At 38.2% G+C, this 14,514-nt stretch overlaps 1 pseudogene; it reads right to left on the reverse strand.

Moving 5' to 3' along the window:
- Window positions 1–12,207: 12,207 nt before the first annotated feature.
- LOC149252287 (putative leucine-rich repeat receptor-like protein kinase At1g68400 pseudogene) lies at window positions 12,208–13,830 on the reverse strand (annotated as a pseudogene).
- Between the last annotated feature and the right edge of the window lie 684 nt (window positions 13,831–14,514).

Genomic DNA, 14,514 nt, shown 5'->3' on the forward strand with positions numbered 1-14,514 from the left:
TTGTAACCATGTTGCAGCAAAATGAATCAATCTTTTCATACGAGGACCTGCGTGCTTTTTTTAGTCCATATAGAGATTTCTTTAATCTACAGACTAAATGTTCTTTGCCTTTCTAGACAAACCCCTCAAGTTGCTCTAGATAAATATCATCTTTCAATTCCCCATTTAAAAATGCAGATTTTACATCTAGTTGGTGAATCATCCAATGTTTCTTAGTAGCTAAAGCAATCAACATTTTGATAGTATTTAGTTTAGCTACGAGTGAAAAGGTTTCTTCATAGTCAATGCCTTTTTTTTGTGAGTACCCCTTTGCTACGAATCTAGCTTTTAATTTATCTATGGTTCCATCTGCATTCATCTTGGGTTTATACAACCATTTACAACCTATGGTTTGTTTCCCTTTAGGAAGTTCAACCAACTCCCAAGTGTTGTTTCTGTTGAAAATAGCAACAAGAAATGCTATAAATAGCATTTCTATAAATAACATTTCAGGTACCAGTGTTGGAGATAGCAACAAGGAATGATAAAATAGAAATGCTAAAAGTAGATTTGCTATAAATAGCATTTCGGGATAGATTCCAATTTTAGTTAGTCTCTAAACTAAAATTGAGAATTAAAATTCGAATTTGATCTTAGAAGTTGTTTGTAAAATAATTAATAAATTCATCTTGAGTTAATTAGTTGTAGAAAATCAAATATGAAGTCTATGTGAAGACATGCAATAGTTTCCCCTTCGATTGAGGAAGTTATCCCTTAATTGAAGAGATCAGGATGAGTTGTACTTTCAGTTGTAATTAGTTAGCTCAATTAACTAAGTTAAGTCCAGTTAGATTAGTTCTGATAGTTTGTGGAACTGACTGTGAGTTCAGTTAGTTAAAGCATGCATGCTTGTAACTGTTGCACTTCATATAATTGAATATTCTCTCATAAATAACTCATGCATGTTAGTTCAGTCAGAGGCTCAGTTGAGATCAGAGGAAGGGACAATGTACTATGAGTTGGAGGATTTTCCTATATAGGAAAATCATCCATGCAAAAGGAATTATCTCCTTCAACATTGCGCAGTTACTTCTGAGTTTGATGAGTTGTGTGAGAGGCCAATTCACACAGGTGGTAGCATTGGACCCCAGGAGAAACTGCGCAAGGAAATAGGAGGCTTGGAGGCCAAAGGAGAAGGTTTGAGAGAAGCCTTTGACTGTCTATGAACAACAGAGGAATTGTACTGAGAGCTGGATAGCTTGTGAGCTAAAGCTTTGTGTAATCCAGACATATTTCCACTTGTATGATAATATAGAGATCTGGGTTTTTAGGTGAGGCTTTCCCCAGGGTATTCTTCTGTGTTCATGTGAGATTGCTTTCTCATTCTCTGTTATATGTGTTCTATTTGAACTTGCTCAAAATCGATTAAGCTTCCACAAGTTTGTTTGTAGAAGTAGATCAGTATTTTGCTTTAGTATATTGCATTACTAGGTGATCTACAGTGGGAATTTCTACATGGCATCAGAGCAAAGGTGATCAAAGCGAAGAACATTATACAAAAAAGGGAGAAGTTTGAAGGTTTCAGTTCCTGATTATAGAATTCAAATTCTTATCACATCTCAAATTTCACCAATGGCGTTCAACGGTTTAAGACTCGAGTATGCCCTTAATGGCAGCTTGAATTATATAGGCTGGAAGGATCGCATGGAAGCAATATTAGAGGACAACGGTTTGAAGGACTTCATTGATCAAGAAGTCCCCAAGCCAGCAGTAGCTAATGCTACAGAATTGGTGGAATGGAAGAAATGGGTGGCTAGAGCGAGGAGAATCCTTTTGGAGGGAGTTCGATACCACATTTTCTCGAGTCTCCATGGGAAGGAGACACCATTTTCAATGTGAAAAGCATTGGAGGATCTATATCAGAACAACAACGATTAAAGGAATCTGGTGCTGAAAGACAAGCTTCAGAAAATCAAGTGTGAAAAGGGCGACCCGATCTCTACATATCTGAACAAGCTCACCACCTGCACAGATGAGCTTGGAAGTGTATGGATCATGACAGCTAATGATCACATGGTGAGTCTTGCTCTCCTTGGTCTTCCTAATAGCTGGCATAGATACCAAGACTCGGTAAATGGAAGAGAGAAACTTCCATATTTGGAATGACTTTGGTCGGATCTGATGCAGGATAAGATAAGGAGAAGCACCAGAGATGGTTCTTCATCTAAGGAGGATGAAGAAAATTGTGCCTTAGCAAGTAAGCAAAAGAAAAGGAAGGAGAAGGATTCTCATCCCAAATCAAGTTCTTCATATGGTGGGAAGAATTTTGACAAATCGAAAGTGCAATGCTTTCATTGTCATGAGGTGGGCCATTTTGCTACAAATTGTCCACTGAAGAAATACACGAAGGGATCCAAGGAAGGATCAGAAGGTGAGGCACTGGCCTCACAGTTCGAGTTGGATTTCACCCTCATCGCATGCATGGTTTCATACATGCTGGGATGTTGTTGGTTTCTTGACAGTGGAGCTTCATTCCACATGACCGACGATAAGATTTTGTTTAGTACCTTGGAGGAGAAAGATCTCTAAATAATCATAGAGATGGGTAATGATGAAAAGTATAGTGTCTCAGGAGTAGGCACTATTTTTTTTCGGAGGGAGCATGGAGCTCACATTACCTTGAAATATGTGAAGTATGTGATAACACTGAGGAAAAACTTGGTGTCGATCACAAAGCTAGAAGACAGAGGCTATGATGTAGTCTTCAGTAACAGAAAGGTTTTCGTTAGACACATCACCATGAAACAGGTGAAGTAGATCGATTCACGAGTCAAGAACCTTTGTGCTCTTGAGTTTCAGGATGCATGCAAAGCCTTGAAGAGCAAGGCAACTATTGGAGACTTGGTGGTTGAGAGGGAGACTACATTACCTCTCAACATGTAGTTCCAAAATAAGTCTCAAACAATTGTGAAGGAGCCACAATTGGTGAAGCAACTTCAGGAGGTTGTGGAGTAGCCACAACTGGAGAAGCCGAGAGGAGATCGAGTGGAGGCATCCACTAATGTAGAGACCTCCAGTAGGGAGAAATTTCAAGCCAAGTGGGCAGAGGGATCACATGCATCCATACCTCCAAGTCGGAGGTGGGGCGATGTGGAGTGGTAGTCCCAAGAAGGCTGGAATAGGGGCAGGATCATTGAGGTACCCAACCTCTTTGATTAGACCTTGCTACAGGAGCCCCGACGAGGAGTAGCAAGACTGGCTGAGTGGGTAGAGACATATGCGGATGGAGCGGTAGAGGAAGCTTTAACATCAGAGGGTGTTTCTAGCCCAACAGGGAGGTCAGTTGGGAGATCAATTACTTACTTCTTAGTAACTGAGTTGCAGTGCAACATTAGGAAGCACGATGCAATATGATGAGAGTTTATGCAGTGCAGATGCACGCTGGGAGATAGGACCACCAACAGCAAGAATTGGTGTGATTGGCACAGTTAGAGATCAAAGTGATAGAGGCTAGAGCAGTCAAATACTGAAGAGAATAGAGGTGCAGAGTTTTCAGTCGACAAAGGAAATAGCAGTCAGAGACTTTGATGAAAGAGGCATCATTCTGATTTAGGTTGGATAATTTTTTCTTCTAGAGTTGCTGAAGCAACAACACTAGGGAGAAGTTTTGCATGCAGAACATTCCAAAGGTTCAAGATCGAGTTCGAGTTGAATGTCTTTCTTGTTGAAAGGGAGTGTTGAAAATAGCAACAAGAAATGCTATAAATAGCATTTCAGGTACTAGTATTGGAGATAGCAACAAGGAATGATAAAATAGAAATGCTAAAAATAGCTTTGCTCTAAATAGCATTTCAGGATAGATTCCAATTTTAGTTAGTCCCTAAACTAAAATTGAGAATTAAAATTCGAATTTGATCTTAGTAACTGTTTGTAAAATAATTAATTAATTCATCTTGAGTTAATTAGTTGTAGAAAATCAAACCTGAAGTCTGTGTGAAGACATGCAACAGTTTCCCCTTTGATTGAGGAAGTTATCCCGTAATTAAGGTGATCAGGATGATTTGTACTTTGAGTTGTAATTAGTTAGCTTAGTTAACTGAGTTAAGTTCAGTTAGATTAGTTCCAACAGTTTGTGGAACTAATTGTGAGATTAGTTAGTTAATGCATGAATGCATGTAACTGTTGCACTTCAGATAACTGGATATTCTGTCATAAATAACTCATGCATGTCAGTTCAGACAAAGACCCAGTTGAGATCAAAAGAAGGGACAATGTAGTATCAGTTGGAGGATTTTTCCTATATAGGAAACTCATCCATGCAGAAGGAATTCTCTCCTTCAAGATTGCGCAGTTACTTCTGAGTTTGATGAGTTGTGTGAGAGGGCAATTCACACAGGTGGTAGCACTAGACCCCAGGAGAAACTACGCAAGGAAATAAGAGGCTTGGAGGGTAGAGGAGAAGGTTTGTGAGAAGCCTTTGACTATTTATGAGTAGCAGAGGGATTGTACTGAGAGCTGGATAGCTTGTGTGCTAAAGCTTTGTGTAATCCAAGCATATTTCCACTTGTATGATAATACAGAGATCGGGGTTTTTAGCTGAGTCTTTGCCAATAGTATTCTTCTGTGTTCATGTGTGATTGCTTTCTCATTCTCTGCTAGATGTGTTCTATTTGATCTTGCTCAAAATCGATTAAGCTTCCGCAAGTTTGTTTGTAGAGGTAGATCAAGTATTTTGCTTTAGTATATTTCATTATCAGATGATCTACAGTGGGAATTTCTACAGTTTCTGATTATAGATTCATATTCTTGTTCCTTAGTTTCTTTCCATTCACTACATTCATTTGCTTCCTTATAATTAGAAGGTTCAACAACATTCATCATACTAGTTATAAAAGCATTTTCCCTATATCTTGCTGGTAACTAAGCTTTCCTACCTAATCTCTTGAGTGGTGGGGTAGCTTTAAACCTTGTCTTGTTATCATTTTCTAGACTTGGCTTGACATCTGCATCATCTTCTTTCCCTTCTTGATGTTGCTTCATCTATTGTTTCTTATTGCTCTCACCTGATTCATCACCTCCTTCGTCCACCAACAAGGGCACGTGCCATTCTTCCTTAGTACTCTCATGCCTTCCATCATTAACTTGCTTATGAAACACTACATCTCTGCTCACAAACACTTTATGAGTAGATGGACTAAACAGTCTGTAAGCCTTAAATTTTGTACAATAGCCAACAAAAATATATTTGAGGGCCTTTGACTCAATTTTCTTTCTATCTTCCTTGGCGATATGAGCAAAGGCTTTGCTACCAAAAACTCTCAAATGCTTAACTGTAGGCTTATAACCAAATAAATCTTCAAAAGGAGTTTTAAAATATAAAATTCTTGGACTCCTATTCTTTAGATATACTGCAATATTAATCCCCTCAACCCAAAATCCGTTAGAAAATTTCTTACCTTTCAACATACTGCGAGGACACTCCACAAGGGTTCTATTCTTCCTCTCTACAACCCCGTTTTGTTGAGGAGTGTGGGGTGCTATAAACATTTGTTTTATCCCATTACTCTAGAGTATTTGAGTACATAAGCTTTCTTGTACTCTCCCCCTTCATCCGAGCGGAGAATCCTGATGCATTTACCTGTCCGTTTTTCAACCATACTTTTGAACTCCTTGAAGTATTCAAAAGTGTTTCTCTTCTTCCTAAGGAAATACACCCAAGTAAATCTAGTATAGTCATCAATAAACAATAAAAAATAGTATGAACCGCCTAACGATCTTGTCTGCATAGGCCTGCATAGATCTGTGTGTACCAGCTCGAGTATATATCTCTTCCTTCTATCAGGATTCACAGGAAATTCATCTCTCTGCAACTTTCCCAGTGCACATGCATCATAATCAGTGTGAGTGGATTTTAAAATAGGAAGACCTTCGACCATACCTCTTTTCTGTAAAAGCATCAAATCCTTGAAGTTAATATGGCTGAACTTGTGGTGCCATAAGTCCACTGTAGTCATGGCAGATGATGCCAATGCCTAATGTGGTGCGCTTTTAACATTTAACTTGTACAATCATCCCACACGAATACCTGATGTAATAGGCTTCATAGAATCCAAGAGGGATTTAATTACACAATATGATTTATAAAACTCTACCTTGAGGTTCTGATTAGTCATAGTAGAAATAAAGATCGGATTCTTTTTTATCCTAGGTACATACATAACGTTATGGATATGTCTAATATTTCCATCAAGGAAAACAACATGAATATTACCATAACCTTTGATTTGGTACCCTATATCATCAGTAAGATAGATATTTGCTCCATTGCTAGTCTCTTTGAAGTCTTCAAACCACTGTATGTTCCCTGTCATGTGGATGGATGCACCTGAGTAGACAAACCAGGTGTCTGTTTCATCCTCCTTAGCTGAAAGTGTGAACAGTCTGATGCTCTGAATCTGTTCCTCATCAGAAAAATGACCTGCATGTTGCTTATGTCTCTTCCGACCTTCATCAAACTTCTTTTTAATACAATATCTGGCTATATGGCCAGTTCTACCACAATAAAAACATTTAGTCACAGATTCATTTCTATAGAAAGACGTACCTTGAGGTGAGGGAATATTTCTCTATGGGGCTATGATGCTCTTCTGTGCTGCATTTGGCTTTCCTCTGAAGGGCTTCTTCTTCGCCATTAAGGCCAGATCTGAACTCTGGGGTTTATGAGTGAGTCACATTTCCTCCTCTTGCATGAGGATCCCTATCAATTCTTCAAACATGGGGAATTTTTCTCTTGCATTCAAGCCAGTGATGAACATATAATACTTTTAAGTCATACCATTCATGGTAATCGTGACTAGATTTGTATTTGACATAGCTTCACTGATATCTCCCAGCTTGTCTTGAGCTCCTTGATCCGCAAAATGAATGCTACAACTGTCTCATTCTCCTCCATCTTGATGGAGAGAATATTTCTCTTCAAGAACAACAGTTAATTGGTGTTCTTCACCTAATAGAGATCCTTGAGCGTCTTCTAGATCTCTGGTGCAGTCTTGCAATCACGGATACGGGGGATAATGCAATCTTCGACTGACAATTTCAGGAACATTATCACCTTAGTCTCCTGCTTGTCCCAATATTGGATTTTTGTTTTTGTTCCTCCTTCAACGAGGTTTGGCTCCACCTCATCATTGTTCACAATCGTCCATGCATTGTGTCCCTCAAGCAGGGTTTATAGCCTGAATTTCCAACCAAAGTAATTGGATCCATCCAGCTTGTTGTTTCATTGAGGTAAGCTTTTGCTACTTGATTATTCATCTTGAATGAATAAAAACTTCAGCCTCCATAATTAGAAAAAAAACCCAATCCCTTAAAAAAAAAATTGCCAAATGCCAGATCCACAACAAAAAACTGAGCCCAGATCCAACACAAAAAGAGCCTAGATCTCCCTTCTTTACAAAAAAAAATACGCCCCTTTTTTAGTTAAAGAATTAAAAGACTTGAATTCTTTGATAAAAAATATTAAATAAAAAACCCCAATTTAAATAACCAGCCCCCTCCCTCTCTACAATTAAGGGATTAATTTTTTTGTTAAATACGCCCCTCCTTTTCAAAATTGGATTCAATCCTTTAATTTATTTGGCTTTGGTGGAAAGCCAAATATAAAAAATCGGGACCTCCGTCGACCAAGATGTCGACAGAACTTGGAGATGATCTTCTTTCCTCTTCACAGTTCTCAAGCAAGCAACAACAACAACTGCGATGCACCATTAATCAACATCAAAAAACAGTGTGACCTGGGTTTTTTTTTGTTAGCCTAGTCCCACGTTGGTCGACTCCCTATTTGAATGCACACTGCCCTTTCAAACAACATGACCTTCAGATGACTGCCAGCAGCAATACCTAAGAAGATCCTTCTGCGGCCTCCGAGCAGGTCGTCTATGATCTGACAGCGAATCCAATCAAAAAATTTCAGCCTCCTGTTCTTGACTTCCACGCCTCAATCACACGATCTCCTTCCTCCTCGGCAGACCGCAGTAACCTCGGCCTTAGGAGCAGATCTTGCCTCCACAAAGGATCACGCACACCAGGCCTTTGCTAAGCATGCCTTGCTGAGAGTTGCAAAGGTCACTGCCTCTTGACTTACGTCCCAAGAAGACCCCACGGGGTTTTCATTCAATGAACCTCTAGCATATTACGTGCGTTCATGGCATATTAAAAAATCCCCTTAATTTGACTACATATTTGAAAATACCTCTAAAAGTCACATTATTTAACCCCCTACGAATATAAACCCAATATACCTTCCCAATCTAAAACCCCTACTTTCACTAGATATTATAGGTATCCATTTTTTAATTAATATTTTTTATACCCTTTTATATTTTTTCATTAAATTTGAGCTCCATTTTTTATACCTGCCAATATAAAAACCCTTTATTCCCTATATATCTCCCAATATATTATGTCATTTTTTCCCCAATAAATATCCCCCAATATGAATGCACGTGATATGGTATTTCACCCCAGTGAAGCCCCTGTGGAAGACCTGTGCTATCAGGCGATGTCTTACCAAGCATCAGGCATCATTGAAGACTACCAACACGTTTCCTCGTCCACGCAACTCCAATCTCTTCTGCCCCAATCGACTGTTGTGTTTTCTCTACTCAATCAGATAACCGAAAAGGAAAATCATGGCCTTCTCAGACGACAGCCCAAAACAATACATGCAGCATGCAGAAAAACAACGTAGCTATTTTTCCCTCACAAAGTTGGCACAATTTTCCTCCAAGCCCTCGCACCGATCTGGAAAGCAAAAATTGAATAAGTATACTAGTGAAATCAGCGCGATTTTCTAGCCAAAATTTGCGTTGATTTCGCCTTAGTCACACTGGCCTCTCTCCACTCAGGTACAGGCTTCCTCAGCCCTCAAGCCGTAATACCATGTCAAAATGAGATGCTTGAATTAATACATAAAAAACTCACTGGTCAACTCTATGAAGGAGAGTCTAAACCAGGAGAGTCTGGCTCTGCAGAACGCTCTACATTCTCAATATACATCAAACATTATATACCACGCATAGCTATAGGGAAGTTAGAACCATACTCTAAGAAATAGAAACTAATTGCTATCCTAAGGTCTCGTGAACCAACTCACACTATTATAGGATTCTCCATTATCTTCAACACATACAAGGTCTCCAAAACCATTAACAAAATTTCAATCGTTTTATGAATTTATGACTAGAAGACAAGTATTTTATACTCACATGCATTCTGAGTTAAAACTTGAAACTGAGTAAAGGTTATAATCAAAATGAATGCAAAATTTCTTAGAAGAGAGATTGAAAGATTCACACACATTATAGTGTTAGATCCGACAATTAAAGGAAATGAAGCTATGGTAAATGGAGTTATCTTGGAAATTACAACAAGCCCCAATGGAAATCGCTTCTAGCTTATGATATTGAACCTTGAATGGTATATTGAGAGGTACAGAGCATATGGAAAAAACAATAGAAATCGAATTTCCTCTCGTGATTGAGGTCTAAGAAAGAAACATCCACTACCCTAGATATAGGATGGGTTCTATGGGAGAGGTGCCTCAAAGATCAGTCATGGTAAAATTCCTTCACTCCCTAAGGCCCATATAAGGAACATCCAATCCCAAAAATATATGATGGGTTATATGGGAGGGATGTGTCGTGGAAGGAAATCATGGTGAAACAAACTCACTAGGTGATTTAAGCCAGAGTTGTTTCTACTTCCAATTTTTTCATAATGTTGTACCTAATAGCACATGCCAAAACTATTAAATTTTTAATTTAAGATAATTAAAATAATAGTTTAAGTGTTTAAGGAGAAATCTTAATGTAATCTTTGAAAAAATTCTTAAACTTCCCTTTGTAGCAGTACATATTCCTACGCTACAACAATATATGTTAATCTGAATTCAAACAATTCTTCACTTTTAACTTTTCCTAGGTGTTTTCTCTTCTTGTTGTTAGCCATAACTCTTCTTTGGCATTTAATGTTCACAATAGATGACATGTCCTAGGCTAGGTTGATGAGGCAATAACACAATTTGTATACTTAGAGCCTACAACAAACCTAGGCCAAATTGTACAACTAAACAATGACACATCATTTAGTTTATATTGAAAATATTTTATCTTTTCTATTTCATCTAAGCTTCTCCTCTTCTTCCCCTTCTATTTTATCCATAATCATCACCCTTTCCCAACCTCTAACATGACTAGATTTTAACCAGTGTTAAACTTTTCCCGTGGGAATCGTACCAATCTTATAAATGTTATTATGAATTCAAATTCTTCTTCTAAGCTTCAACTCTTCTTCTATTTTTTTTCTATTTAAACTATAACTCTTTATAGATGTTTACAATTTTAGATGATGCAATCTATCCCGAACCAATAAGAACTCGATTTGATTTAGCAATAACACAATTTTCATATTAAGAAATCCAGGAAATCGAATACAAAATATGAATAATTAGACTTAGATTTGATCTATATTACAGCATTTTAACTCTTGGCATTTATGATTCTTGCTCGAAACCTATGACAATATGTCCCTGCTAAGAATGATATAAACATGAATAATAAATACAAAAATTCACCCTACGAGCTAGTAACAACAACCCTACTTCAACGCTGCAATTCTAAGCGATGTCAACTTTGCATTAAAACTCTTCTTCCCTTTTCCTGTCACCTTAACCTTTCAGCCTTCTTCCACCTCTTTTGTATTAAACTACAAAACCACATCTAAGGTTTGGAAGTAACAGTCAATCTATCCTTAGCTAGAGAGAATATCAAAGTGCCAACTTAGCAATCCTACACCAACCTTCTTTGAATACTACAAATCTAAATGTCATTCGATATAAGTTCTCTTCTTTTTTCCATGATTTATTCATCCGCTCTCCATTCCCCTTTTCTCTATCTAAGCCACAGCTCTTCCTCAACAACTTAGTTCCTAAGCAACAACAATCTTCATTTCAAAAAATGATTTCAAATAAAATTACACTTTTCACATTAACAACCGACCACTTCCCATTTCAAAAACTGCAACAACTCCAAATTCATCTTTTTCTTCTTTCACTTCTGTTTGACGTAAACTTTGAATATCAACCCCTATGGAAAATTTTAAATTTAAAACCTCCTTGTTATCAATCTAGTTCTGAGAGATCACCCCAATCTTACACGAGACTATAAGAAAGAATAACATTGACTTCTTTCAACACCTTACCGTATACACAAGGAATAAACATGTAAAGATGCACAAAAAATATATAAGAAAAAAGGTAAAAGAAAGCGTATAAAAATTTGCCTTGAAATAAAGGCTTACAAAAACTGCAACAAAATAAAATTAATAACTAAATTAATTTCAAAATAGATCTCACAACTTAGGATTTCGATCCCAATACCTCCAAGAAAATACACTGCTTGAGAATGCCCATTTCCCTTCCATCTCAAGATCAACTCTTTAAAGTAAAACAACAAATGAATTGCGAATTTCTCAGCCAATTCCCCTTCAACTCTGTCGTTCCCACCAGCCTAACAATCTTTTTAGCGAGAAGAAAGAGGAAAATGGATAAAATCCATTCTCTGAAGGTGGTGAGATAGGACTCTGAATACTCCAAAAGAGAATTCATTCTTCAAAATGGCACCAATACTCCCTAAAAGACGTCACATGATGCTAACGTATGTTTTGGAATGGCCCTGGCTGAGAAGTGAAAACCAAATTATTGTGAGCATTGTGGCCGACAAGGTTTCCAGGGATTCTATAACGCAGAAAAAAGAACGGTGCACTAAATACTTGAAAAGATGCTCACTCCATATTCGAGACACTAAACGACGGAAACATGTACAAGGAAATTGATTAATAAAAATAAGCAGACCATAGAAGAACTGCTACTCACCTGCCTCAGTAAACTCGTGATTGATAAGAAATGCAGAAGACAGAAGTTTAGACAAACACACGGGAGCTCACAGGTGCAGATCACCAGGAGCTCCCACAAGAAAATGCATTCTCTCTGCCATTATTCATTAATCATCAGGAATTAAATAGATACATAGGAATGTCAAATAAAGAGCAAATCATAACTACGTAACCTATTCTCCATTAATTTCTAACATCCCCCCTTAATGGAGAAAGGGATTTTTAAACACACCTAAAATGTCCCTAAACAAATCAAACTTCATTCTTCCTAGTGGCTTAGTGAATTGTAGTTCCTGTGTCCTTGGACACCGAAGGAGATTGAGATAGCAAAACGAAGGATTCATGCATAGGCGATTGTTCTCCTCTTATTTCTTCAATCATCTTCACAACATGACTCATCTTCGGGCGTTGCTCAGGGGGCACGGACACACAGACCATTGCGATTTGAAGCATGCCCACCATTTCCTCCTCGATGTTCTTGTACCTCATGAGTTCTAGATCAAATACCTCGGCTGTCCATTCTTCCCTCACAACAGATTGTACCCACTTGGGAAGATCTATGCTTTCATCAGATGCGTGTAGCTGAACAGGGGCTTTCCCAGTAAGAATCTCCAGGAGTAGCACTCCAAAACTATATACATCTGCTTTCTGAGATATCTTTCTTGTCTCCACCTGTTCTGGAGCCCTGTATCCCGCAGCTCTTGATGCAGCAGATGCAGGACTAATAAGCACAACAAGACCAAAGTCTGAGATACAAGCATTTCCACTCTTATCTAACAAAACATTGGAAGACTTGATATTCCCATGGGCCAGCTTCGAAGATTTACACGAATGGTGAATGAAGGTCAAACCACAGACTGCACCCAACGCTATTTTCATTCTAGTTGTCCAGTCAATCGGAGTTCTCCCAGGACCATGATGCCACAGATTTTCAACAGACTTATTTGACGCCATCAAGGCTTGCTGAGGCGTACTTTTCACATCCAACTTGTAGAGTCCTCCTATGTGAATACCTGTAGCAATGGGCTTCATCTGATCCAACAAATCTTTAATAATGCAATAAGATTTAAAAAATTCTACCTTGAGGTCCTGATCTGTAATCTTGGACATAGAAATCAGGTTCTTCTTAATGCCAGGAACATACCACACATCAGATATATTCCTGATCTTACCATCAGGCAGAGTAACAAGGACATCTCCATGTCCCTTGATCTCGTACCCACTATTATCTCCAAGATAGACTTTTACTCCAGAGTTGGATTCTTTAAAATTTCTGAATCATTTCTTTTTACCTGACATATGCGAGGAGGCTCCAGAATCCACGATCCAAATATCTGATTCATCCTCCTCAGTAGCAGTGTCACCCTCGGCCATAAATAGTCTAACATCCAGATTCTGATCTGGGTCTGTATCTGCATCTGCATCTGCCAAATGACCTGCATGCCTTTTCCGATTGTACCTCTCTTGATTTGCCTTCTTCTTGCGACAAAATTTAGCAATATGGCCTATATTACCACAATAAAAACATTCAGGAGCAGATTCATTTCTATACGAGGTCATACCTTGTGGTGTCATTTCTGATGTGTTGCCCCTCCTCTGATCAACCATCGCTCTCCCTTTTGGCTTGAACTTTGTTATCAATGCAAGATATGGATCTTGAGGCTTGAGAGACGACCTCCTTTCCTCTTCATGTAGCAAAATTCCAGTAAGCTCTTCAAAACTTGGAGGCTTTTCCCTTGCATTCAATACAGTTATAAACATCTGATAGTCATCTGTCATATTGTTCATGGTGATTGTCACCAGATCATCATTTGCCACAGTTTGACCGATATCAGATAGTTTATCTTTAACTTCCTTTATCTGAGATAAGAATGACGAAACTGACTCATTCTCCTCCATCTTGATTGAGAGGATCTTCTTCCTGAGGAACAAGGTTCGGCTGGTTTTCTTGATTTCATACATGTCTTTGAGAGTTGTCCACATCTCATTCACTGTCTTGCAATCCCGAATATGAGGGATGATGCAATCTTTAACTAACAATTTTAGTAGGACCTTTGCCTTCAGCTCCCTTTTCTCCCATTCTTGAGTTGTTGCATTCGTTCCACCATTTGCAATAGTTGGCTTACCTTGATCACCGATGACAATGCTGTAGGTATTCTGACCTTCAAGCAAAGTCTGAAGCTTAAATTTCCAATTTATGTAATTGGAACCATCCAATTTGCTGCTTTCATTTAAATAATCTGCCATCTGAGAATTCATCTTGAAAAAAAAAGAAAAAAACAGGCTACCCTGACAACTTAAAAAACAAACAACTCTTGATTATCACAACAAATTGAATATGGTTGAATTACAACAGTTGTGGAATACAAATTATGAATAAAAAAAAATCTGACTGCAGCCTATTGAAAAAAATATGTTTTCCTATGTTTTTAGCAGACAGAGTTTCCTTGACACTAGTGACCTTCCCCTGATGCAGAAACTTTGGTGGAGATATAGAAACTCTACAGCGGAACGCACCAAACACAAGCCGGAAAGCTGCTCTTATGGATTCACGTATAATGGATACGTCCCACAATTAAAAAA

The sequence above is a fragment of the Pinus tabuliformis genome, chromosome 7, assembly GCF_031772625.1.
Source record: "Pinus tabuliformis cultivar Carrire ecotype Pingquan chromosome 7, CPIR1, whole genome shotgun sequence".
Lineage (NCBI taxonomy): Eukaryota > Viridiplantae > Streptophyta > Pinopsida > Pinales > Pinaceae > Pinus > Pinus tabuliformis.